At 40.7% G+C, this 23534-nt stretch overlaps 1 long non-coding RNA gene across 1 annotated transcript; it reads left to right on the forward strand.

Moving 5' to 3' along the window:
* Nucleotides 1-1286: 1286 nt before the first annotated feature.
* LOC127581837 (uncharacterized) lies at nucleotides 1287-13965 on the forward strand. The gene is made up of 4 exons (XR_007958022.1): nucleotides 1287-1435; nucleotides 11620-11700; nucleotides 12113-12199; nucleotides 13654-13965. It is a non-coding gene; the product is annotated as an uncharacterized LOC127581837 (long non-coding RNA).
* The last annotated feature ends 9569 nt before the right edge of the window (nucleotides 13966-23534 follow it).

Raw genomic sequence — 23534 nt, forward strand, 5'->3', positions numbered from 1 at the left:
GAAATATAAAAGATTAAATAACCCACTGTGCAGTGATTTTATGAATGTATTGGAAATGGGTAGGCAGCCTGAGCCAAACCCAAAGGGAGCGTAGCTTGAGACATACACAAAGCAATTCTGTCACTGCTATAGGACGCTGAAGTGGATTTTCTAAACCGGTGGCCTGAGTGTTCTTACTTGTGCATCCAGGGGAGGAGGTTTGCTCACTCTGAATGATGTACAAAAATAAAAACAAAATATTCTGGAAATCCTCAACAGGTCAGATAGAATTTGTGGAAAAAAACAGAAACAGCGTTAATAGAGTTTAGGTTGATGAGCTCTCCTGAGAAGTTGCAGAAAACTCCTCTGTTCAAATGAATTAAGTTGCAGAAGGGGATGAAAGGACTGAAAGGGAAGAGCTGTGGTAGACTGGAGTCCAGGAGGAGTTGAATGGCGCAAGGCTTGGTGATGGCAGTTAAAGGAGCATGGTAAGTATATGTGCAGAGTAGGGTAAAGAGAAGGAGGTGAATGAAATCTGAATTACCCAGGACGGAGAAAAACAGAATGATGGGAATGTGAGATTGGAATGGCTGATTATCTCAGTTCATTGAATGTGGAGCCCAGAAGGCTGTAACGCCCCTTTGAATATACTCTGGCTCTGATGCCAGCCACTGTTTGACTCCTAATGCATTATCCCCCCCACCTCTCCCATCTTTGGGCCTGTAATATGTAGCGGTTAGCGTTACGCTATTACAGCGCCAGAGACCCGGGTTCAATTCCAGCCGATGTCTGTAAGGAGTTTGTACGTTCTCCCCATGTCTGCGTGGGTTTCCCTCGGGTGCTCCAGTTTCCTCCGACATTCCAAAGACGTACGGGTTAGGAAGTTGTGGATATGCTATGTTGGCGCTGGAAGTGTGGCGACACTTGTGAGCTGCCCCCAGAACACTGCGCAAAAGATGCATTTCACTGTGTGTTTCAATATATGTGTTACTGATAAAGATATCTTAATTTCACCTCACTTTCTACAGGAACTGAATAATTTCCAGCCCTCACAACTGGGTGTTCACTTGTCTGTAGTACTGCTCTGATATTATTATGTTATGTTATTGCAATCTCTCTTAAGAGCACTCTATATATTTCCCTTTAACTGCATTCTCTATGCCTCTAAGCATACCTAGAATCTTAGATGTGGCAATAATCAAATTAGCCACGTTTTCCTTGTACTCAGGTGTGTAATTAATCACAAACGTCAAGGCTTACGAGATCCTTGGCCAAATGCCATTCAGATTCCAAGAACAAAACTAATTCAGACTCCCAGCTGCTGTGACCAGGTGGGTGAGTGGGGAACACCATTGTCATGCCAACTGCATGCCAAGTTACCCCAGCCAACCAAAACTGGCCCTGTAGTTGTTGGTGTACAACTCCGGTGAACACTGTCACTGTTGTCCATTATGAGGTAAGTTTGACTTCCATTCCTTCAAAAGTTATTGGAGCCTTGTTTCCAAAACCATTTTAATTTTGATTCAGTTGAACTGAAGTTAATGTTTAAACTGAAGTTGAACGCAGTTGCAGCTGGTGGAGGTAAAATTGTCCCTAAAATCCTGTTGCGCAATCTTTTCACATGCAAGGAATGCAACCTGATCATGTTGGTGCTTGCATTTCCATGGTATGTGTCACCCTGCGTGCTTGCACAGCATGTAATTGCCTCAAAAAGATTTCAAGTTGTTGCCAGTTTGTCTATTGAAAGTTTGTGACTCTTGTTGTCTGAAACAATGATTGTATCCATAGCAACTTAACTTTTCTATTGGATGTGCTGTGATATTTATACATTTTGACTGTAATTTTTTTGATAAAGTGGCCCAGAATTTGCAGGAAACCAACGAAAAATGTATTAATTTAGTAAATTGTTCCACAACCTGTGCATCCAAAGAGACATACAGCCAGTTACAAATTGCTGCAAGTTGCAGAACAATTTCTACAGTATTAATTTCTCGAGACTGTTTGCTCACCATCAACCTGTCCCTGAATGTCAACAAATAGCTGAACGTTTTTTTTTGAATGTCAACAAAATTGCCATGCTAGGATTAATTAAACTCACTCCAGAAAGTTAAGGCCAGTACTTAAAAACCTAAGGACCCTTTAAATCTAAGGATCCTGCAGTGCAGTCAACCTCTCTTGTTCAGGAAGTGAACAATTGAACTGTGGACCCTCATTCCCACAGTTTGCAATTTGTTGTTAGAATATTTAAAAAATTGCTTGCTTATTCTTCCTTCCTTTTTTACTCTTAACTGCTTTTTAAAATATTTCTCTCCCTCCACCTGATTTGAATCTAAATCCTCCCTAATTTCTGCGCCTTTTTCAATGTGAATGCAGTCCCTTGTTACCAATTCCTCTATATATCACCACCACAATATTTTCCATCACCCACACTCATGACATCATCCATCAAGATAAGTCGCTTACTCCCACCTCTTCATCCATTTGCCGCAAATGTTTCAACCAAAATAGTATCTCACCTTCTCACACCTCTCCCCTGCTCCCAGCCTCAACCCCAGCACCTATTTCCAGCTCTGAAACAATCTCTCCCTCCAAAATCAACAGACATTAGCCTAGTTTTTCTTCATAAAGACAGGCCTTCCTTCCCAACTTCAACAAAATTGTTAACAATCAGGATCATAACCCTGGAATTTTACAAGGTGGTCAGTTAGTTGCACATATTGGATCTGTTTTCCAGACAGTATATGAGCCAGTATTGAACAAATAAAAGAGGTCAGATGGCCAGAGTACCCTCTCCTGTTTCACATAAGGTCACCACCACTGCCGGTCTGGACCTGAATGTACAGTAATTTCAAACTCAAATCCATTCAATATTGAGCTAACCTTCAGAAGCGGGACTTGTGATACAGTCAGGCTCTGATGAGAGGTCTTTGGAACCTTAGCGTTGTACAGCACAGAAATGGGCACCTCCGCCCACTCCATCCATGTCCACCAATCTCATTTGCCTGCATTAGGACCATATCCTTCTATGCCTTGCCTGTTTCGCTGTTGACTTGAAATATTAGCTGTGTTTTTCTCTCTCTACGATGCTTGCAGACCTGCTGAATGTTTCCAATATCTTTTTTTTAATTTCAAATGTGTAGCAGCTGAAGTTAAATTTTGCCTTTTTCTTCTGATGTTATCCTAGGCTGCTGACAATCTGAAGGGTCGATTACCCTCTGACCTTCACCCTAGCGCCAACCCCACCAGTATTTACTTGCGCACTCCTTGCAAAGCTCACCATCTATTGGATTTTATGTCTGTACTAATTCTAAGCAGGACTTGGCCACTTGGCCCTTCAAACCTGTCCGCACACTTAATAAGATTGTGGCTGATTTGGTTGTAATTGTAACTCAACGTCCTTATCTCCTTGTGGTAAACTTTCACTCCCGTGCATGTTGGATCTAAATCTGCCTCAAAAATATCCACTCTATTTCCAACATCCTTTGAGGAAGAGATTTCCAAATACTCACAACATCTAATGGAAAATATTTCACCTCATCTCTGTTTTAAGTCAGTGAAACTTTATTTTTAAATAATGACCCCCTGTTCTGGATTCTCTCCACATCCACCATTTTCAAGAACGCTCAGGGTCGTATATATGTATGTTTCAATCAAACCCCTCCTCATTCTTCTAAGATACAGCAGATACAAGTCTAACCTGTACAACCTGTCCTTATCAGACAACATTCCTTTTCCAGTACCAGGCCACTAAATCTTCACTGAACTGCTTCCAAAGTATTAACATCCTTCCTCAAGTACACAGTATTTCAGATGAGGTTCCACCAGTGCCCTATGTAACTGAAGCATAACTTTCCTGCATTTATATTCAATTCCACTAGCAGTAAACAGTAATGCTGTCAGCTTTGCTAATTACTCGCTTTACCTACACACCAGCCTTTTGCGAATCCTGTGTTAGGACGCTCTGCATCTTAGAGTTCTGCAAACTTTCACTTTTCAAACAATATTTTTCCTTTTTATTTTCCCTGTCAAAACAGACAATTTCACTTTTATCACAATATGCCAGATCTTCATCCTCTCACTTAACCGTCTATATCCCTTGTAGCCTCCTCATGTATTCTTCACCATTTACTTTCCTACTTATCTGTGCACCTTCAATTAGCTTAGCAACCATATCTTCAAGTTCAAGTATATTGTTATCATAGGTATACATATGTAGGGTATAAATGCCGTGAAAATTTGCATTTTGCAGCAGCAGTGCAGTACCTTACAAGACAAAGACAAAGGCAAACATAAGTTAATGCAAACTTAAATTTAAATAAATTATACATAACTTACATGTGTGCAAAATAAACAACAAAATAAACAAAATGACACTGTTGCAAGATTGAGAGAGAGAAATATATATAGTATGAGGTCGTGTTAAGGTTTTTCAGGTTGGTTCAAGAACCTGATGGCAGTGGGGAAGAAGCTGCTGTTGAACCTTGGGGTGGTGGTCTTCAGGTTCCTGTACCTCCTGTCTCATGGTAATGTGGAGAAGAGGGCATGGCCTGGATGGTGGTGGTCCCTGATAATGGATGCCACCTTCCTAAGACATTGCCTCATGTAGATGTCTTCAGTGGGTTCATTTAAGTCATAGAGTCATAGAACAATACAGCATGGATATAGGCCCTTCAGCCCAACCAGTCCATGCTGACATGGTGCCCACCCAGCTAGACCAAATTTCCTGCATTCAGCCCAGATCCCTCTAAGCCCCGCACCCCGCATATACCTGTCCAAGTGCTTCTTAAATTATACTATTGTACCTGCCTCAACTCGCCACCCTCTGCGTGAAAAAGTTGCCCCTCAGGTCCCTTTTAAGTCTTTCCCCTCTCACCCTCTATTTTGGGCTCCCCCACACTGGAAAAAGACTCTTACCGTCCGCCTTATCTACACCTCTCATAATTTTAAACACTTCTACATGCATTCTCTTACATTCCAAGGAATAGAAACCTAGCCTTGTCAATCTCTCCCAATAATTCAGGCCCTCTAGTCCTGGCAGCATCCTCATAGATCTTCTCTGCACTCTTTCCAGTTTAACCACATCTTTCCTATAACAGGGTGACCAAAACTGTACACAGTACTCCAAATGTGGCCTCACCAACCACTTATACAACTGCAACTTAATGTCCCAACTTCTATACTCAATGCCCTGACTGATGAAGGCCAACGTGCTAAGCGCCTTTTTCACTACACTGTCTACCTGTGACACTGCTTTTAACTAACTATGCACTTGCGCTCCCAGGTCTCTCTGTTCCATTATACTCCCTAGTGCCCTACCAATCATAGTATAAGTCCTATACTGGTTTCACTTTCCAAACCGCATCACCTCACACATATCTGTATTGAAATCCATTTGCCAGTCCTCGGCCCACTTCCCTAACTGATCAAGATCCCCCTGTAATCTATGATAACCTTCCTCACCATCAACAACACCTCCTATTTTTGTGTCATCTGCGAACTTACTCATCAAGCCTTGTGCATTCGCATCCAAATCATTTATATAAATAACGAATAACAAGGGTCCCAACACCGACCACTACGGCACACCACTAGTCACCGGCCTCCATTCCGAGAAACAACCTTCAACCACCACCCTCTGCTTCCTACATCCGAGCCAATTTTGAATCCACCTAATTAGCTGTCGCTGGATTCCACAGGACCTAACCTTCCAGACCAGTCTACAATGCGGGACCTTGTCAAAGGCCTTGATAAAGCCCAAATAGACAACATCCACTGCCTTACCATCATCTACCCTTCTGGTTACCTCTTCAAAAAGCTCTAAAAGATTTGTCAAACACAATTTCCCACACACAAAGCCATGGTGATTCCTCCCAATCAGACTCTGTCTATCCAAATGCTGGTAGATCCTGTCCCTCAGAATTCCCTCCAGTAACTGATGTCAGGCTGACCAGCCTGTAGTTCCCTGGCTTATCCTTGCTATCCTTCTTAAACAACAGAATGACATTAGCCACCTTCCAGTCTTCGGGAACTTCACCAGTGACTAATGATGAAGCAAATATCTCCGCAAGGCCCTCCGCAATTTCTCCTCTGGCCTCCCACAAAGTCCGAGGATGCACTCAGTCAGGCCCTGGGGATCTGTCCACCTTAATGCACTGTAAGGCTGCCAATACCTCCTCCCTGGTAATATGAATATTCTCCAAAACATCACCAGTAGTTTCCCTTATCTCTTGAGCAACCATGATTTTCTCCTTAGTAAACACCGAGGAGAAATATTCCTTAAAAATCCCATCCATCTCTTTTTGCCCTCCTGATTTCCCTCTTAAGTGTATTCTTATTCTTGTTACAGTCAAGGGATTGAGGTCTCAGACCTCCTAAACCCTATGTATGCTTCCTTCTTTTTCTTGACCAGAGCCTTAATATCTCTTGTCAGCCAGGGTTCCCTAAACTTATCAGGTTTTCCTTTCATCCCAGCTGGAAATGTAAAGCCTCTCAGTTGCCATTTGTTCCTTTCCCTTCAAACAGGCTCTTCCAATCGACCTCTGCTAGGTCGCCCAATGACCTCAAGGCATTGATATAAATTGTAAAAGGTTGAGGCCCCAGCCCTAATCCCTGTGGCCAACCAGTAAAAGACCCATTCATATCTATGCTCTGTTTCCTCTTAGCCAACCAATCTTCTATCCTACCAACATGTTACCTCCTGTACCGTGAGCATTTACTTTCCACAATAACCTTTGATGATGCTTTATATCAAATGCCTTCTGGAAATCTCAGTACATTCACGGATTCCCCTTTATCCACAGCACATGTTCCTTCTTCAAGGAACTGCAATAAATTGATTAAATAAGGTTTCCCTTTCACAAAACGAGGTAGGCATTGCCTGATTACCTTGATTTTTTTCAAACTGTCCTGCCATAATAGCTTCTAACCATTTCTAAATGACAGAAGTGAAGCTAACTGCACTGCTTTCTGACTCCCTCTAGTGTAGAGGTTAACGTGACGCTATTACAGCGCCAGCGACCCGGGTTCAATTCCGTCCGCTGTCTGTAAGGAGTTTGTACGTTCTCCCCGTGACTGCGTGGGTGTCCCTCGGGTGCTCCGGTTTCCTCCTACATTCCAAAGGCGTACGGGTTACGAAGTTGTGGGCATGCTATGTTGGCGCAGGAAGTGTGGCGACACTTGCAGGCTGCCCCCAGAACACTCTACACAAAGATGCATTTCACTGTGTGTTTTGATGTACATGTGACTAATAAAGATATCTTAAAAACCTTAATCTAATAGAACCTTCCCCAAATCTAGGGAGGTTTGGAAAAATTAACACAAATGCATCAACTGTCTCAGTGGCCACTTATTTTAAGGCCCCAAGATGAAGTCCATCAGGACCCATAGCTCCAACAATTTGTTCAGTACAACTTCCCCAGTGATTGTAATTTTCCTGAGCTCCTCTCTCTCCTGCAATTTCCAATTTACAGCTATTTCTGGGATGTCACTTGTAATCTTTACAGGGAAGAGTGGTGCAGAATACCTGTTCAGTTCATCTGCCCTCACTGGAATTCAGTTGCTTGCACAACTTAGTCGCAGCTCAGAGTACACCTACCATTTTGATAAGGACTTTTCAGTGGAAAGTGAGTGAGGTGCCAGGAACAGGAAATGACCTCACTCTCAGCTTAGCTTTCCAGTTGCTATGGGACAGCAGTCCAAACACTTGTGGAGACATTCTAAAAAGGGATGCAATGAAGCCCAACTTTGCCCTACAACATGCCCCACCCTACTCCACAGCTGCCTCTCAGCCTCAGGAAGCCGTTGCAAAAAGCCTTCAGGAGCCTATGAAATGAGCACATGTGGAAGAAGGTGAGCTGGAGGCCCTTCGTCTGTGGCTGTCTTGACTCATGCCTGTTGCAGGCACACACCCAAGGAAATCCCAATGTATAGGTGCCTGTGATCCACCTTATCAGGCCTTGACCCATCCCTTTTCTCTCCAAAATATTTTGGGAATGAGCAGGTTCTGGGAGGAACAATAAATTGGACCTTTGGCATCCGATATCACAGAGGGCAAACTTTGACAAGACTCTTGCTTCAGTCCCATGGGCTATGTGTTTTATTCTTTTAAGATGTCCTCTCTTATGTTGACATTTTACTCCAAGACATGACAGAGAAGCTGAAGCCATTGAATTATTTATGTTATCCATATTTGTGGAGAATATTTGCCAGCTCATCGACATTTTCCTGGAACTACAGGAATTGGAGATTGATCTCCTTCAGGGAACAGAGCCAAAGAAAATTTCTAAGAACATTTATTGCATAATTTTTTTCAACCCTTTTTCTTATTAAAGTGTTTATTTGCACAAAAGATACTAGGAATTGGAATTGGTTTACTATTGTGATATGTACCGAAATACTGTGAAAAGCTTTTGTTTTGCATGCTATCCAGACAGATTATGCCATACATAATTACATTGAGATAGTTAAAAAAAACAGAATGCAGAATATAGTGTTGCATTTACTGAGAAAGTGTGGTGCCGGTAGACGACGAGGTAGACTGGGAGATGGAGAGCTCAAGAATTCATCTTTTAGTGTATGAGAGGCCCATTCAAGAGTCTGACTACAGGAACCAAAAATAAAAAGGCTCTTTGACTGACAAACTAGTATCACCCAATCTGGTAATGATTGGTTGTGGGATCCCACTCTCCCATGGCCATTGACATGGATAGTGACCAATGGGGCATGCTTGTTGAGGGGGCTGGTAAGGATTAGGGTTAGGGTTACATCCCAACCCCAACTATAGGGTAGTATGTAAGAAACCAGGTGTAACAGACTAAATGACCTATCATGTGCTGTGGAGTACCTCTGAATGTTTGTCACTGAGATTTATTTATTGGCTCCATTCCCTGAGATTTCTCTGTACCTTCTGATTAGACATCATTTAATTCATTCCTCCGCAGCAGCTTTTATAGATAGTGTCTTTTATTATATGACAATATTTTCCCTTTCTCTCCTGCTGGTAGTTTTCCACACAGGTTTAAACTGAGTTTTAGAGCTCAGTTTTAACTATAGAATTGGTCAATTCAATTGTGAAACTTATGGAAAAGTCAGTAATGTACCAGGTATTGTTTAGCAATAAAATGTTATCTTGAACTTTCAGTAACTTCCCTCTATCAGGTCCAGCCATTTCACACAGTGAGGCCTGTAATTACTGTCACTGGTTTAAAATGATTGGCCTAATGATATTCTGAAAAAAAAATCACTGTTCTAGAGTGTCAATGTGGAAAAAATAGCAATTATTCTAGGGCACCTTCTGTTCCAGAATATAATTATTATTCTAGAGTACTGTAGATATTCTAAAGTAGCAACTGTCCTAAGGAGACTATTCTAAACCACTGTGAATTTCTCAGGCATCATCCCTTTCTTCACCCTTCTTAGATTGTCCCTTCAGATCAGAGATGACTTGCTTGTACTCCAATTCTATGGGTCCTGAGCCCACATAAGACCAGCAGATTTTGCCATCGGTGAGGCTGGAGGTGATTGGTTGCTGGTTTTGAAGTTGGTACTGTGTACTGTCTGAGAGACACTGACTATTTCAAAACAGAATGGCCATTTTAAGAAAATTGACCATTAGAATTGTAAATTTCTAGGCGTTCTCTGAACACCATTCTAAAGTGTAATGAGTAGTCTTGATATTAGTACTTTACTTAAACATAATGAAATTCTTGGATTTAATGATTATTTCAAACTATAATGACTATTCTGGGTTGTAAATGTTCCAGTGCCCAAGTGAATATTCTAGAGATTGTTCTGAAGTTCATGGACGTTCCAATGTATTGTGACCATTTTACAACATATATTGTAGACATTTGATAATTCCAAAGTAAACATTTAATTGCATAAAGTGCAGCACAATGCAGTGAAACAAATCGAATATCAAACAAATGCAGGATCCTTCCAAGGTTTGGATGATCTGAGGTCTCAAAGGCAGCTTGAGCTTAAATGCATGTATCTACTGAACTCAATAACCATCCAACTTCAATTCAATACTAAACTGACCCACCAGCTAGGTCAGCTCTCCCTGGAGCAGAGGAGGTTAAGAGGGGACATGATTGAAGTATATAAAATGATGAGGGGTGCAGATAGTTCAGACTGCAGGAAACATTTCCCTATATCAGAGACAGATGAAACTGGAGGACTTAGATTTAGGGTAAGGGGGAAGAGGTGCAGTGAGGATATAAGGGGGACGTTCTTCACTCAGAGAGTGGTGAGTACCTGCAATGCACTGCCTGAGTTGAAGTTGACAGTATTTAAGGAGTATCTAGATAAGCACTTGAATCACTTAGGCATAGAAGTCAATGGACTAAGTGCTGAGAGATGGGATTAATATGGAAGGGTGCCCGTGGTTGGAATGGACAAATTGGGTCAAATGGTCTGTTTCCTTGCTCTATGATTCCATGACTCAATTAGTTCGACCCGATTGAAAGCACACAGAGACTTTGCATAACTGCAGAAGGAGCAGACCATCTCCCAAACCACCCACCCACCCAAACCACCAGCCACCACCTGCCCCATCTGCCATTCTCACACTGGTCTCATCAGCTACCTTAGAACCCACAAAGTCAGAATAAATCATCCTCAATCCTGATGGACTGCCTGACAGAAGGAAGGGAAGAAGAGACACCAACCAATTTATACACGTGTTCCACAGTGAGGAATAAAATTATTTTTTCATTCACTTACGGGATGTGGGAGTTGTTGGCAAGGCAGAAGTTATTGCCCATTCCTATTAGCCCATGAGAAGGTGGTGATGATCTGCTGCCCTGAATCAGTGCAGTCCTTCTGGTGAAGGGATTCTTACAGTACTGTTGGGTTAGGATTTCCAGGATTTCGACCTAGCAATATTGAAGGATCAAGAATACACTTCCAGATAAGGAATGTGTGCAACCTGGCGGGGATGTTTCTATGCCTTTGTCCTCCTGGTGGTAGAGGTCACGGATTTGGGAGACTCTGTTGGAATGTCAAGGGTGTCTAACTACAGAGCATTATGTAAATGTTACACACTGTAGCTACGGTGTACCAATGGCAGTGGAGATGAATATTTAGGCTGGTGCATTGAGACCCATTCAAGAGGGCTGCTTTGCCCTAGTCCTTGTGTTGAGCTTCTTGAGTGTTCTTGAAGCTGTACTCATCCAGGCAAATAGACAGCATTCTCTCCATTCCTGATTTATACCCTATGGTTGAAGGAGACTTTGAGGTGTCAGGAATAAGTCACTCGTTGCAGGATTCCCAACCCTTGACCTACATAAGAATATATAGGCCATTCAGTAAGATCACAGCTGATAGAACATAGAACATTACAGCACAGGAACAGGCCCTTCAGCCCACAATGTTGTACCAAACTAATTAAGCTAATGACATTTAATTAAACTCATCCATCTGCCTGAACATGGTCCATATCCCTCCCTTCTCTGATTGTAATCTTTTAAATCAGTGCTGCTTTACTGTATTAACCACCCACTTGTTTCCCTTAAAACCAAAAAAAATCAGTGTGTGTCTTCAATATACTTAGTGACTGATCTCCTCTGCACCTCTTAGGAAAGTAATCTCAAAGGTCCGCTGAGCTTTGGGTGAAAACATTTCATCTCTTTTTTTTCAAAGACAAAAAGAAGCAACTGAAGGTAACAAGGTAAAAGGGATGGACAGAAATCCTGTCAGAAGGTGAAGCAGAACTTCTTCAAGGTGAGCATTCCTGGAAATAAAATGGCAGTGAATTTAACAGTAAATGAAAATCAAAAATACAATGAATGTTGGAAATCTGAAATTGAAACAAAAACTGCTGGAAACACTCAGCAAGTCAGACAGTATCTGTGGAAAGAGAATCAGAGTTAACATTTCATGTCAAAGATCCTTCGTCAGAGCCACTGGGTTACTGCTCTTTAGGCAATTTTGTTAGCCTTTTGTTTTGAGCTCATGTTCTCTTCAACCTCTTATTCGCTATGGCGAAATCACATTTCCTTTCGGGTTTTGTGCCTTGAAGTAATTTTTATTTGTTATAAACAGCATTTGATTAGCTGTTGTTCATTTACTGTCACATCTACCAATGCAGTTTGTCAATCTACCATAGCCCACTCACACCTTTTCTTGTGTTTAGGTTTGCTCTGATAACCATGGTATTTAGCTGGTTAGATGATTGGTCCAGTTCGGTCTCTAGACAATTGTGGCCCCAAGTATGTTGATGGTAAGGGAACTCAGTGATGTTGATAGCGCTGAATGTCAAGGATAGATATTTATGCCATCTCCTGTTGGATATAATCATCGCCTGATACTTGTGAAGCATCTGAAGATACTTGCCTCTTATCAGCATGCCTGTGTATTATCCTTGCAGTCCTCAGGTTGACCAAAGGTGTGTTTCCAAGGCTCTCTGATGCCACACTTGGTCAAATGCTGCTGTCACATCAACCTCATCTCCCCACACCTCAGCAGATCATCTGCTTTAGTGACATTTCTCATCAGGAAAATCTCACCCTACTCTTCACTACCAAACCAGTGACTTCTGGAAGAACAAGGATGCAGATTGTCCTCCCTGGTACCTACTATCCGTTTTTGGTCTTGATTCTGTCCAGCTGGGACAAAGCTTGCCAAGCCTAACAGACCAGCACAACTAAGAACTCCTTTTAAAAATTTAATGAAACTAATTAACACTGCAACTGATATAATGTAAAATATGACAAGAAACTACAAACAAATTACGTGACATAAGATTATATGATAAGAAGTGCTTCAAATTATGATAAAGTACCATGCACTTCTGCAGCTTTTGTACTTTAATGATCTTTAATGATCTTTAATGATCAGACAGCATCGGTGGAGAAAAGCAGACGGTCAATGTTTCGGGTCAGGACCCTTCTTCAGGACTGAAAATAGGAAAAGGGGAAGCCCAATATATAGGGGAGAAAAACAGAGCAGTGATAGGTGAACAAAAGAGTGGAGGTGGGGTGGGCACAGGGTTGTGATAGGTAGATACAGGTGAGAGATAGTGATAGGCAGGTGCGGGTGAGGAGGGGAGAGCAGATCCACCAGGGATGGGTCAAAGGTATGGAGGCAGGTGCCCCATGAAGGGTCCTGACCTGAAATGTTGACCATCCACTTTTCTCCACGAATGCTGCCTGACCTGCTCAGTTCCTCCAGCATCTTGTGGTTTTTTCATCTAGATTCCAGCTAATGTTTCTCTATTATTCACCTCAGTACATCTGTACACTTCTGGCCAATCCATGGTTTCTTTGCGACTTGAAATTTATAATGCCTGTGGCAAATGATTGAAACAAATCCGTCCCTTTGTGATTGTCCCTTTCATGTCCAGTTTATTTCTTACAAGATCATGCACCCTAACCCCATTAGACCTGCACCCACAATTTTCACTAAAGATTTGTGATGACCAAGAGTACTGGTCTTATCAGTACTGGGAGAAATTATTTTAATTCTATGGACATTTCATAGACAATCAAATTCTATGGACCTTCTGTGGACAGTCAGACTGCAAAAGTCTCTGTGAAGAGAGCAGACGGAATAAAGTTTGTCCTTGAGTTAATCATGTTTGTGAATGAAAATGACTTTTGCTTTTTTGCAGCCTGTTTTTTTAAGTTGTTTCAAAAACGTCCTGTTGTCTCCCATACCTTGCTGGTCAATTTTTAGGTGGTTTTAGTCCATGTCGGTCAACCAGGAGTTCATCAAATGTCTTCCTGAAGGTACTGCCTGCTGGCAGAGCAGATAGAAGGGAATACCTTGAGGATCCCTGCAAATCAACAGGCAAACATTGTCATTTCTTCATTATCTCTTGGTCAAAATCTTGGAACTCATGAATGGCATTGTTAGAGTACCTTTAACACATGGACTGGAGGGCTTCTCACGGATGGGTCGAAATTGTGACCATGCCAGCAATTATCCCAAGGAACAATAATTAAAAAAACAGAGAATGGCATTTCACTGTCAGCCCAAGGTATTGATTTTCACTTATTACGCACCTAAAATGAAATTCAAGCAACATTACTCTTCAGTTGATGATTGAAGCTTTTTGTTACATGGCATAACCACTATTGATTGAATTTCTGGAAACAATCTTTCATTGTTTTATTCTGTCTCTCTGTACTTTGCTTTATGCAGGGAGTAGCTGTTCTATGTAAGCTATTCAGCATGACAGCTTCATTGCTTATTGTAATAAAGATGTGTTTACAGTGAGAAAAATCAATACTGGCTGCCCAACTTTGTTGCCTTGAATACCATAACATACAGCGTATTGGTTGTAAGTGTGTAACTTAAGAATTGGAGCTTCTGCATGATGTGACCACCATAAGATGGTCAATATTTTACACTTCTTTGTTGGTTGGACATTAAGATTTGTGGTGTGGCTCATATGGTAGTGCACTGGCCTTTGAGTCAAAAGATGGTAGATACAAATCCTGACCTGGACACTTAACTGCAGAAATCTGGGGATTGATTATCTGGTGAGTACTGACTGAGTTTTGCACAGTAGATGATGCTTCAGATTAAACTGTAAACTACATCAAGTTATAAAAAAAATCACATGGTACTATTTTGAAAAAGAGTAGGTGAACTGTCCCAGGATTCTCTCCAATATTTATTCCTGAAGTTACAGAAAACTAAGTACATGGTCATTATCCCATGGTTGCCTGTGGGACCTTGCTGTGAGCTGTCAAATGCTTTCAGGCATCACCTGGTCAGAAAAGTTGTCCTATACTTAAGCCCTATTTTCCTTTCTGGATCACTTCCAATTTTCTCAAATCTTAGATAATGATTCACAAAGTCTATGGGCCATAGAAACAAAACAATGAGTAGCATTTATAAACAACTAACTTTTTATTACAATTCACTCTTGTAAAAAAAAGTCTTGCACTTATATAACTCTTTTCTTGCCCTTTTAACGATGGCCCAAGGTTTTTAAAGTGTTTTTGAAATCTGTTGTTGGAAATATGGCCATAACATGGTAAGGACAGGAGTATCTGCTGTTTGGTTATATGTCAAAGAAAAACTAGCAGATCTCTCATTAATGAACAAGCAATATTTGGTATTTTCTAAAGAAATGTACTTAATTCCCACATGAGACTTCATAGAACTGCTTTATTAATTACCTTTTTTTATTGCTGTGAAACAAATTTCACAAGCAGTATGCAAACCACATCCATTAACATACTGCAACTTCTGCACAAGTTAATTGAGAAAGAGAATAGGGGTTAGAGAGCAAGAATTCATGCCAGGAACCCAATTCCCTTCTCTGAATTCAGTCATTGACGTTGGCGAGGTGACCATTCCATTGGCGAAATGGTGAACAATAAAAAATTAAGTTCAATCATTTTTAGAAAAGCCTGATTTAAATAAAAAAAACAAAAGAAAAATTCAGATATATTGTTTGAGCAGATTATCAGAAATAGTCACAAAGAATGTCAGCTTCTGATATCTCTCGCTAGGCCAGTTGATTCATGAGGTGGAAGCTGAGAAATCCAGGTTACTCAAAGTGAACACAAAGAGCTTGGCAGTATGTAGAGACCAGTTGCCTCTTTACATCCCAGAAGAGAGTGGCTTCACTCCAAAGTTGGCCTTCACGGGTGACCTGCATTAGCTCTCCCTTACAGTCACTCCTCAGGTGGTTAAGGCGAATGGAATGTTTCTCTTTCAACCTAATTAACCAAACCCTTGCTGGCCACATTTGGAGAGCTGTGAAAAATATTGAGTGCCATATCTCAGGAAAATTTGGAGGGTGTGCCAAACACCTTCACCAGAATGCCTCCAGGAAATGAATGGTTAAATTATATCACATAACCTTGGCTTGTATTTACTGGAATGTAGGAGACTTAAGGGTGGCTTCACCCCAGCAGGTGGTGGAGCCTAAGACAAGGTGTGGAACTCCCTCACACAAAATACAATGGGTGCGAGCTCAGTTAATCATTTTTGAACTGAGATTGATAAGTTTTTCTTCGCTGGCCAATGACGCCGCAATGAAAATCAGGGGTGCAATAAAGGGCAGAATTTGAGGAGCACTGAGACATTAGAAGGTTCGTGGGATAGAGCAGGTTTCATAATAGGATGTGTGGGATATGGGAGAATGGAAGTAAAGCAATGGAGTGATTTGGAAACATTGTCGAGAATTTTAAAAGTAAGGTCGTTGCAGGTCTGGGAGTCATTGTGGATGGAGCAGCTCAGATAAAATTCCTGCAGACAACATAGTTATCTGGCAAAGAAAAGCATTTTAATAGTGCTGTAAAGACATAAACGGATATTGTTATTCTTGTATTGACTGCAAGGAGTTTCATGCTTAACTTGTCAATTAACTTTGTGGAGTGAGTTATTGGAATTACAGTAATCCAGATCTGCATGTTTTTGATCTCTGTTCATGGACTTTGCTTTGTGTATGCAACAAGTTCAAAAGCAAGGTTATAAGCAGTCGAAGACTATTTTTTGTTGGGTTTTTTTCTTCCTTCTCTCTTACGGCAGAAATGTTGGGCTTGAGTACAGATACGTGGATCAGTCAACGCTTGCCACATTCACCACACATTATCCTTCTTTATCTCTGTAGTGTCTTCCACCGCGACAACCCACTGAGATCTGGCAGCTGTTCATATCGTGGTGTCCCTTTAAACGCTGAAACAAGTTATTTAGCACATTACCAATACAATTTACATTGTCAAGCTCCTCTGTCTGAACTCACCTGTGTCTGAAAAGCTTATCTGTGCCAGTCCTGATGAAGGGTCTCAGCCCGAAATATCAACTGTTCATTTCCCTCCATAGATGCTGCCTCACCCGCTAAGTTCCTCCAGCATTTTGTGTGTGTTATCTGTGCCTTGTTACCTCTAGACATGTCTAACCCACCACACTCCTGGGCATTCTCTCACCTTTCACCTAATATAAACTTAAGACTGGTCGAGTCCAATTTGCCCATCCCTCTCTGTACTTTACTCTGAATCATCGAGTACATCTTCAAGAAGCAGTTCCTCAAGAAGGAGGCATCCATCATTAAGGACCCTCACCATCTGGGACATGCTTTCTTCTTGTTTCTACCATCGGGAAGGAGATACAGGAGCCTGAAGACCCACACTCAATGATTCAGGAACAGCTTCTTCCCCTCTGCCATCAGATTTCTGAATGGTCCATGAACCCATGATCAACACCTCATTACTCCTTTTTTTTGCATTATTTATTTTTGTAATTTATAGCAATTTTATGTCTTTGCACTGTATTGTTGCCGCAAAACAACAAATTTCACGTCATATAAGTCAGTGATGATAAATCTGATTTTGATTCTGAATCTAACAGAATCAATAACTGCTCGATATCAAGTGCCATTCACCATATGGATGTTCAACGTCTTATGTGAAGCCAAAGTGTGTTCTTGGAACACCAGTGAGGAGTTCTGACAAACTGTATATTTTTCCGTTAGATTTAAAGATGTCATCAGCATTTTCATCCTTGTGTATAAATTCAGAGTTCACCCTCCTTTGTTGGAGCAAGTTTGCTGCAGCAGTTGCTTTATTGTGGGAACTGTAGTTTCTATAAGTAATCAGTTCAATTTGGGGTCTTCACTCAGTGCTCCTTACTGCCATCCTCATTACTACAAGATACCTGATTTTGTGGCAATTGTCTTCAGCTGCTTTCCATTATTCCTCCATTTGATTTAATTTGCATGGAATGATTAATTGATCCTTCATGCCATTGCTCTTTGGTAGCACATGGTCTGGAACAAAACTGTGATGCAGGAAGGAATGATCACCTGTCTGCCCTTTCTTCACTGTGCACTGAGAGTCCAGGCTCAAGAACAGGGGATCAAGTAAGCAACTCCTGATGTTAATCAGAAACCAGTAATTGGGAGCAATTTTATAGAGATTAGCAGCTGTTTGTAGATCACTGGTTCCTGGTGTTGGATATCAGGGTCAACAAGAAATGGTTGGCTTTTTTTAAATCACTTTTTATTGAAGCAAGATATCCTGCAGAAAACTGTATAAACATTTCTAACTGAGTGGGAAAGTACAACAGTGACACCTATTGTTTCATTTGCTGATTTAATTATCTTTGTACTCAATAATAAAAAAATATATACTCTATGGCAATGTTCCTTGCTTCAGGACCCAGAACAGTTTACAGTTAAAGACATAAAGACATACATTTAAGGTGCAGGCATTGTTGGAATTTCAGAAATGCAACAGCAAAATTTGCTCACAGTTAGCTTCCACGGAGAGTTCAAGAAATTAGGGGTGTTCAAGAAATCCCCTTTGTATGCTTCAAAATGTTGCCAACGCATCTGCTGTTTCCATGAGAGGGCACATCAGGGGCATCATTTAGCATTCAATTCAGCAGTTCTGCTCAGATCTCTGAACTGGGACTTAACCCTGCAATCTTCCAACTCAGAGGCAAGAGTGCCACCCACTAAGCTGTGGCTGATAGGAAAAGAAATTTTTGATTGACTTGAACAATTATTCTGATGAATGATCTGTACTGCCAGACTGTAACTTTACTCTTGCAGTTGATCCGCTTGCTGCGCATTACCAGTGTTTACCTACAGTGAAAACAGCCTTCCAGTTTAAGGGCTTTCTAAGTACAAACATCCAAACAGATAAACATGTGAGCATATAAATTGGCATGGAAGAAAAGACAGCTGGTCCATCTCACTGCCCAACACGCAAGTGTGGAAGTATTGTGACCAAGTGTCCTATCCATACTTCCTGACATCTGAACAACCTCATCATAGGAAGAGATTCTTGATGTCCATGTGCTTAGCTCCAACTGAAGAGATAAACTTTAAAGGGAGTAAGTGGTTAAGGGGAAGAGCAGTTTTCCATTATCGTTGCAACATTTTAAAAGTAAGATACCTTTATAAGGCTTCTTTATTAGTCACCTGTACATCGAAACAAACAGTGAAATGCATCTTTTTGCGTAGAGTGTGCTGCGGACAGCCCACAAGTGTCGTCACGCTTCTGACGCCAACATAGCATGCCCACAACTTCCTAACATGTACGTCTTTGGAATGTGGGACCGGTTCAATCTGGTCAGTGGTAGTGTCTGAAAGTTTAGAAACTCACTTACAGTAGTCACAATTACACACACATGTTTTATTATCACACATTACAGTTTATTATTGATCACAGTGCAGAGTAATTCCTAACTGATTAGCGGAAGATGAGGTTTCACTGCAGGCAAAGTGTTAACCAAAGGGAAGTATTACATTGATTAAACAGGGCTTCACATGTTATAATTCTTTTAAATAATTAAAGCATTGATGGCAGCCTTCACCATGCAGAGTTGGTGCCATTTTGTCTCTGGGTTAAAGGACAATGGGTTCAAGTCTCACTCCAGAGCTTGAGCTCATTATTGCTCTGAAGCATCATCCCGGATTTAATGAGGGAAAACAACATTACTTGAAGTGCTGTCCTTCCGGTGTAATGTGATAGGAACATAGAAAATAAGGAGAGGAAAAAAAAACATGTCCCCTTGAGTCTTTCTATTTTTCAATGATATTATGACAAAATCTCCACATTAACACCACATTCCCACCTTTTCCCCATCCTATTCCCATATTCTTTGATTCCCTTGTGTCCAAAAATCTTCCAATATCTGTTGAAGTTTCTCAGTGAATGTGCATCCATGTCTCTCCATCCTATGGAATTCCAGGGAAGGGAATTGCTACGTATGGGAAATTAGTATCATGGTGTAAATTACAGTTATTTCATCGTATAATGCTAAAGGACATTGTGACATGTTACAGTATATCCAAACATTATGATCTTTTATATATTTATAGCTATTTATTAGCTCCATAACTAATAGAAAAGTGATTTAAAATATATCTTAATTTTAATGTGTTTTTTATATTGGTTAGAAAGAGGGAGAACTTTGCAGTGTGATATGTTATGATATGCCATATAATTTATTATATCATTTATGGTGGCATATAAAGTATTGTTAATAGCACCATGGATATATTCATGGGGCTAGTACAAAGACAATGAACAACAGAATAATGATCAGGGAATCCTTTTAATTATGTTGCTGGATTAGGACGGAGCTACAGAACTTTACAATGCCAAAACTGCCCTTGAGACCTTAAGTTTTCCTTACAAGTCCGAATTCTTGGTCTCCTGCTTGTTCCTCACACCACTTAATAGACTCAGAGAGTCACAGAGTTGTACAGTACCGAAACAGGCCCTTCGGCCCACCATGTCCAAGCCAACCTTTTTGTCCATCTGCACTAATGCCATTTGCTCACATTCGGACCTTATCCTTCTATGCCCTGCCTGTTTAAGTACCTGTCTAAATGCCTCTTAAATGTAGTAATTGTATCTGATTCCACTATCTCCTCTGTCACTCTGTTCTTGTGTAAATAAAAACTTACTCTATTCTACTTGATCAAGCAACTATCTTATTACCTTTTAAAACTAGACATGAACTCTGAATCAACTGATGCAGTTGATGAGATCCACAGTTTTGTGGTCCTGGAAAAGAATGAGTAAGAGTAAAGCATGGTTGAACAATTCTTCTTCATTGCTGGATACCAAGGAGGCCTGAGTGGTAGAGATACAGTTTAAATTCCTTTTTCCCATTGCTTTGCATATATATAAGTAAAGATACATGTGCAGGGATCAGGGTAGAAATTAAGTAAACAATTCAGGATAGAAACTAAGTAAGCAATTAGGAAGGCAAAGAAGAATTGCAAAATTAAATCATTAATAAACATATTAAATGTTTTAATGGCACATCAATTAAAAAGAATGGTGGGGGTGGGCGGAGGAACATTTAGGAAATGACAAGACAGTACGACAGGTAACAACAACATTTACAAATCATTATTTCACTTCGGGGAATAGAACAAGTGGCCATGACATTGAAAACAACATAAATAGTAACAATGTTTAAAAATGAGTAGATATGTCAAATAATCAAGATCAGATGATAAAACCCCTGGTCCAGATGGAATGCATCCAAGCATTTCAAAAGAATCAATGGAAGAGATAGCAGAAGCATTACTACATACTTTTAGCAGGTAGCTAAAGCAACGTCAATATTTAAGAAGAGAGAGAGAAAATGTCACAGAAGTTAAAGTCTAGTCAGCTTAAAACTGGAGGAAGGAAAATTAATGGCATTCCTACTAAAGAGAGAAATGAAAAGTATAACAATGACTAGTCAGCATGGATTTCAAAAGGGAAAATCTTGTTTGAACCACCTTATTTAAATCTTTGAGAAGGTGCCAGCGTGGTGACAATGGGAATGCAGCAACTTTTAAAAAGCCTTTGGTAAGGTACCCCATAGTAAGATCAGAGAACGTGGAGTTAGAGGACGTCACAGAATGGATTGCCAGCTGGCTTCAGCACAGAGAGTTGAGAGTGGGAGAAAGGGTCATTTAGGGATAGACAGGGAAGAATATGGTTAGAATTGGTGTTGGGTCCACTGCTGCTGACAATTTGCTTTAACAAAGTAAACTCTGGAATCAATTTGCAGATGATGCCAAATTGGAGGGATAGTCTTTGCTGTGGAGGACTGCAAAAATATGCAGGAGGTCATTAATACATTTACAAAATGGACAAATAATTGGCAGATGCACATGGAACATAAAACAGTACAGCACAGGAACTGGCCCTTCAACCCACCAGGTCTGCACCAACCATGATGCCAATCTAACTAATCCTATCTGCCTGCACATGGTCCATGTCCCTTCATTCCCTGCCTGTTCGTGAATCTGTCTAAACATCTCTTAAGCATTACTATCGTATCTCCTTCTACCACCTGGCAGCATGTTCCAGGCATTGAGTTTCAATACAAATAAGTGTGAAATAGCCCAGTCTGGTGGGAAGAATACGAAACTTCCATTACTTGGAAAATGAGAGTCGTGGTCATATAGAGGAGCAAGTGTTCTTGGTATAAACCTTGGTTAACCCACACCTTGCGTTCTGCACACAATTCAGGTCACTATGTTATATGTGGTGGCAGTGGAGATGTTGCAGTGATTTACAGAATGATACCAGTTGTGAAAGGATTTACATATCAGCAAAGGATGGGCAAACTGGGTCTCTTTTCTGTTAAGGACTGAGGTATAACCCAATAAAAGTCTTTAAAGTTATGACACTTTTGATAGTGTGTATGTAAACGTAGGCAAGAGTATAATCAGAGATTCAAAATAAGAGAGTTGTCAAGAAATCCACAAGAATTGAGAAGAAATTTCTTTACCCAAAGAATAGGGAGAATTTGGAACTTGCAACCACTGCTAGTGGTTGAATGTGTAAAGTATAGATACATATAAGGGCGGACTGGGCAAGGAACTGAAGGAGAAGAGAATAGAGACCCAGGGTAATAGATTTTGATGAGGAAGTAAGGAGAAGGCTGAAGTGGAGCATAAAAGCCAGCAGGGACTGGTTGGACCAAATGGCCAGTTACTGTACCATGCAGCCTAAGTATTCCAGTGTACTTCTATGTAATATTGGGGCATTTGAGGCCTGGAATTGCAGGTTCACTGGTGTAGGGAAATGGGAAAATAGAGATAAGACGGAAAAATTTTGGACTGTCAGCATTAATTGAAGGATTAAAGGCAGATTAGTTTGAAATGTTTAAAATAAATGTTGAGAGATTAAGGTCACATAGTGAGAGAAATATTTCTACATAAGAACAAAAAGAGTTGGGACATTCAGCCCTTCCAGACTATTTTCCCATTCAATAAGGTCACTGCTGATCCTCTTCCTCTACTCCACTTTCTGGCACGCTAATATCCCTTGATTTCCTGAGTGTCCAAATACCTATCAGTCTCATCCTCAAGAACAGTCATGGACCAACTATTGCATTTCTCTGGGCTAGAGAATAGCAAAGGTTCACAAGGCTCTGAATGAAGAAATTCCTCCTCAACTCAATACTAACTCGTCAACCACATCATGAGAACATGGTTCTAGATTTTCCAGCTGATGGAAACAACTTCTCAGCATGTGTTCTCTTAAGTCCTCTGAAGAATTTTTGTGCATGGTTAAAAAATTGAGGGGTGGAATCTTAAACTCCAAAGAACTATTCTACTTCATGTTATACCCATTCTCAATACATAAGGTCAACCAACTTTGCAACACTGTGGAAATTGTACATTATGCAACATCAGGCCTCTAATACAACAGGCAGAATTGTCCAACATGGCTCCAGTATTGGGATCTCTGGTGAAGCAAGGGGACCTTTAGGAATTCAACTAAGCCCATGACAATGTACCTTATCCTGAATGTATGCAAATTTTGTGAGTCAAACCGGCTGGAAATGAATGTTATCTTGAACATTATTAATTAGGTACAGTAGTAGGTGACAGCAAAACAAAGTACGAAGGTCAGACAGGTGCACATAGATGAATGATGAGGTACAAACAAACAAAGGAAGCTGAGTTTGAACAGGTGGTCCCACTGAAACTATACATGAGATGAGGACATTCGGAATTATCTTAAAAATGCAGATGACAGAGAAGAGAAAGGGCAGGAGTGTCACTATCAGTAGAAAGTTAGATAGGCAAATTTTTCACACAGAGGGTGGTGGGTATATAGGGCAAGCTGCCA

The sequence above is a fragment of the Pristis pectinata genome, chromosome 22, assembly GCF_009764475.1.
Source record: "Pristis pectinata isolate sPriPec2 chromosome 22, sPriPec2.1.pri, whole genome shotgun sequence".
Lineage (NCBI taxonomy): Eukaryota > Metazoa > Chordata > Chondrichthyes > Rhinopristiformes > Pristidae > Pristis > Pristis pectinata.